Here is a 5281-nt window from a genome sequence, read left to right as displayed (position 1 = left end):
GGAGTGACCAGGAATAACGGTCACAAGCTAGCAGTGGGTAGATTTAGGCTAGATATCAGGATGCACTACTTCACGGTCAGGGTGGCTAGGATCTGGAACCAACTTGCAAGAGAAGTGGTGCTGGCTCCTACTCTGGGGGTCTTTAAGAGGAGGCTAGATGAACACCTTGCTGGGGTTGTTTGACCCCAGTACTCTTTCCTGCCATGGCAAGGGGTCGGACTCGATGATCTGCTCAGGTCCCTTCCAACCCTAGAAACTATGAAACCCATTACAAACGCTCCTGTTTATCAAAAAGTTCATTGGATTCCAGACAAAGATCTCCCCAGCCTCAGCTGTCCACATAAGGGATGCATCTTGCTCAAACTACTGGCCTCTTCACTGAATCAGTCATGTTTCTGAACAGAACCAGACCTTGGAGCCCAGTATGAAACCCCCTCATATAGCTGGACACTTCAAGATCAGCCAAGCAGGTCTGTGCATACATACCATCCCCAGTGACTGTCTTGGAGCACCAGAGACCGCTGAACTCATTGTACTCTTCCTTCCAAGACAGATGGGAGCATACACCTGCTGGAACCAGACTTCCAGTCATTGCTGGAGCAAAGGCAGCTACTGAGACAAAACTACAATCCTTGGGAGTGGGAATCTCCAGCTTCAGCCACCTTATGAAGATTTTTTATTTAAAAAGAAAAACTGGTGGGGGATTTACAGACCACATGATTCTGCTGTCCTCCACTGGTTTCCGGCAGCATGTGGAGCTGGAAAGCTGGAGGTGGAGGCTGCACTGACATACTCTGGCCTGTTCTAATTCTAGTCTCCCTGAAGGCATCCTCAGGAAGCTTCTGGGATGCCCCAAAGACTGGACACACCAATCCTTAGGTCAGGTGGACCCAAAGTGGCTACTTCTATAATAGGTTAAAGCTCCAAGAAGGAACATGAGGCAGAGTTAGGGCAAAACTCTGCCTCTTGAATTATGCCACTGCATCTTTGGGCTTGTGTGATTTCACCCTTTTCGCCCTCCTCAGGGGATGCATGATAGTTTAGTGTTAGTATCCTATTAAGGTGGGATTGGTGGGTCTGCACTTTCTTCTTTCCAACAGGAATTTCATAGTTTCATAGTAGCTAGGGTCAGGAGGGACCTGAACAGATCATCTAGCCTGACTCCCCTCCACAGGCAGGAATGAATGCTGGGTTCACAAGATCCCAGACAGGTGATCATCCAACCTCCCCCTGAATTTGCCCAAGGTAGGGGTGTGGACCACTTCCCTGGGAAGTTGATTCCAGATTTTGGCCACCCTAACTATAAAATATTCCCTTCTGATCTCTAACCTAAACCTATTCTCCATCAGCTTATTACCATTGCTCCTTGTCACCCCTCATGGTGCTGGGGAGAAAAGGGCTCTACCTAATCGCTGTTGATCTCCCCTGACGAGTTTGTAGGCAACCACCAGGTCCCCCCTCAGCCTCCTCTTGCTGAGGCTGAACAGGGTCATGTCCCTCAGTCTCTCCTCATAGGGCCTGTCCTGCTGCCCTCTCACCAAGCGGGTGGTGGCCCACTTCTGAACCCTCTCCAGGCTGGCCACATCCTTTCTAAAGTGCAGCGCCCAGTAATGGATGCAGTACTTCAACTGTGGCCTGACCAAAGTCACATAGAGGGGGAGTATCCCCTCTCTGGACTGGTTGAGATGCATCTTTGGATGCATGACAAGGCATGGCTGGCCTTGCTGGCTGCAGTCTGGCATTGGCACTCATGTTCATCTTGGAGTCAATAATGACTCCAAGATCCCGTTCCACCTCTGTGCTTTCAAGAGGGGAACTCCTCAGCCTGTATGTATGCTGTGGATTCCTTCTCCCAAGGTGCAGCACCCTGCATTTGTCTACATTGAACCCCATCCTATTCTCTGGCTAATTTTGTAGTCTGTCTAAATCAATTTGTAGCCTCTCTCTCCCTTCAAGTGTGTCTACCTCACCCCACATCTTAGTGTCATCAGCAAACTTGGACAGTGTGCTTTCCACCCCCTCATCCAAGTTGCTGATGAAGATGTTAAACAGTGCAGGCCCGAGGACCGAGCCCTGGGGTACTCCACTGCTCACCTCTTGCCAGGTTGAGTACAACCCATCCACCACTACTCTCTGAGTGCGCCCCATCAGCCATTTTTTTACCCATCCAACTGTGTAGACATCAATGCCACAGTCACTTAATTTATTGATGAGGATGGGGTGAGACACAGTGTCAAAGGCCTTCTTAAAGTCTAGAAAGACTACATCCATGGCGACACCATCATCCAAGGATTTAGTTACTTGGTTATAAAAGGCAGTCAGGTTGGTCAGGCAGGACCTGCCTTTGATGATTTCTACCAGCTCCTCCAAAAAGGCTGCCGCCTTCCCCCCACACACGTTGCCACACTGATTGCCCAATATTTCTTCACCACCTGTTATTTGCTGCATTCAACATGTCCCATTCTGACCCATTCTACCACCACTACAGCTGGTGTCTCCTTGTCCAGATAGTGACACTAGTACAGGCCTTTGACTTTTGTGTCATCTAACTTCTTGGCCAAAATCAGTAGCCCATCAACAATGCAACTCAGGATGAACCATCCATTAGGAAACTGAAGAGTGTGTTAATCACCAGTCTTCTCATTCTGGTGCAGGATATCACACTTCAGTGTCATGAACCTCTATAGTTGCTTGTGGTAAGCTGTTGGATTGGCCTCAATAGGAGGGGTCACAAACCCATCTTCAGGGGACCCCCAGAGCCTCAAGTGTCTCCACATCGTGCTTTCACTTGCACCAAGCAAGAAACAGACTGAGGTTGCCCTGGGATGGCTCCTTACCACAGCAAGCCTCAGCTCTACTGCCTTTATATCAGACCCTGAAGCTGCGGTGAAGGATTCTCTGCCAGCTCCAACTGACCACCCTATTTTTGGGTTGAGATTAAATTATAGGTCCCCCTTTACATGGGAAGGGCAGCCTAGACTGTCCCTCCCTTAGAAATTGCCCTTTCCACAGGCAATCCATGAGGAGACAAACAACACAGAAGAAAAGAGTTGGGCAACCAAAACAAACCATAGATTTGGAGACAGAACAGCAAAACAAACAATGATTCTTATCTTCTCGTCTGTCACCCCAAGCCTTCTGTGAGTGTCCTTGCCAGGGTTCTTGGAGACCAGTCTCCCACTGACTCCACCAGTCCTGGCAACTGGTGTCATTGAACCCCCAAAACCTGAAATTCCAAGACACTGATTCTATCCTTGCTAGACCCTAAAATGCCTCTGAGGCCAGCCTTCCCCCCATCAGCATTGTTCTAATACTGATGAGTCACTAGAATCCTCCAGAAGTTACTGACCTTCCTGGCTACCTAGCATACCTCTGGCCCGACAGGCCATCACTCTCAAATGTCTTTGCTATAGAGGAGTTGATTTCCTAGACAGGCAGACAGTGCCTTGGGATCCAACTCCTGTCTATATTTGGGGGGCAGGAATAATTGTCTTTAAGTATGCATGGCTCAGTCAGTTCCCTGTCTGAACAACAAGTATACTTATAAAGATATGCATCGACAATAGAATACAATCTGTAGAGTAATAACAGTAACATAGATAGATGCAGTAGAAAGGTTCTCCAATGAGACCACATATGCCAAATCAGTAAAGTAAAGCAAAGGAAAACTTTCGTGACACTGCAACCCCCCAAAACATAGTGGGATTCATGACACCAGGGTTTGGGGCTCACCCTGCAACTTCCCCACCAGCTTCTCACTCTGGGTGCTAATACCTGATCCGTGGAGAAGACCCAGGGGCTGTGGTTCAGGGCAGGTCCAGTCCGGGAGCCTCAGCCCTAGCTGCACCATTTTCCCAGAGCTAATTCTTTTGTTATCATTTATCACCGTTCTTCTGCAACAATCTTTTAATAAAGAATACTCGATCTATAGCACATCACTTGATAATAGACCCTCAAAGCTGAACAGGGAGTGATGAATGCCAACTAGTGATCACACTTAGTATTTAAAAGAAAGACTGGAATTCTGTCCATGACAACCTGCCTCCCTGACCCACTAAAATGAGTGTACAAATTAACTACTAATCATTCTTGATTCTTAAAGATACACTTTGCATTTCAAAAAACTGACAGTGCAAATCTGACTGAATGAAATCAGGTGTGAGTTTAAATTACACATTAAAATGTGTGTTTCCATTAAGGATTTAACAGTCACTCTGTGTTCATTAAATCACAAACTGTTATTAGAAATAATAGTCTGTACTAACCATCACACAAATTGACCTATATTTATGTGAACAGCACAAGGTATACAATAGGGAAGATGAAGCTATTAACTAAGAAATTAACTTTACTGGAAATGAAAGTGGCTTTTATTTGCCAACAGTTTTTTCATTTCTAAATGGAAAAGAGGAACTGAGGGGAGAATGATAGATATCCAAATAATGTGAAAGGTCTGGAAAAAGTGAACAAGGAGCTATGTCTCTTAATTTTACTAGGCACCTCCAGTTCTTGTATTTTCAGGGAGCAGGTTCAAAATAAAGTACTTATTGAAACAGCACAACAGTAACTTGTAAAACTCTGCCACAGGATGTGGTGGAGGCCAATAGTACAAGTGGGTTCATAAAAGAGTAAGAAAAAATGTATGAAGGACAAGGCCATCAGGTGAAGAAATCAGGGATGTAAACCCAAACTCAGGACACCCCCAAACCTATGAGTGTTGGTGTCTAGGACAGTACGTCACAGAATTGATTGCCCTACATGTGCCCTGTTCCTTACACATTTCCTCTAAGGCATTCCCTGTTTGCTGTCCTTGGAGACAGGCACTGGACTAGAATTACCTGAATTAGACTGAACTAGTATGGCATGTTTGTTAATTATTTCAGAAAGGCATAAATGACATATGCTTAGGTTTGAGTTTGTGAGTAATCCCCATCCCTGTTCATCAAAGCATTTACAAAAGTGAGGGCCAGATCCGTGGAGGCATGTAGGTAATTATCTGTCTCTTTAGGGCATTTATAGATGACACTTTTAAGCAGGTTTAAAGCAGGTTAAATGCCTTTTGTGCTGCTTTAATGGCATCACTGTTTGCACATTTGGCGGCATATTGCATGTCAATTCCAGCCGCCGTAGTACATTCGGCGGTGTAATGCACCTTAAATGACTTTGAGGTGCTGCAATGTAAAACACCTCCAAGGAGTTTTAGTTTCCTACCCTACAGCCATGGAGGGAAGCATCAGGCTCTGTACAGCTCAGGGGGTGTGCAGGCAGACCATGCAGGCAG

The sequence above is a fragment of the Gavialis gangeticus genome, unplaced genomic scaffold (assembly GCF_001723915.1).
Source record: "Gavialis gangeticus isolate Ggan-Ray unplaced genomic scaffold, GavGan_comp1, whole genome shotgun sequence".
In the NCBI taxonomy this organism is placed as follows: domain Eukaryota; kingdom Metazoa; phylum Chordata; order Crocodylia; family Gavialidae; genus Gavialis; species Gavialis gangeticus.
Note: the sequence above shows the minus strand (reverse complement) of the source record.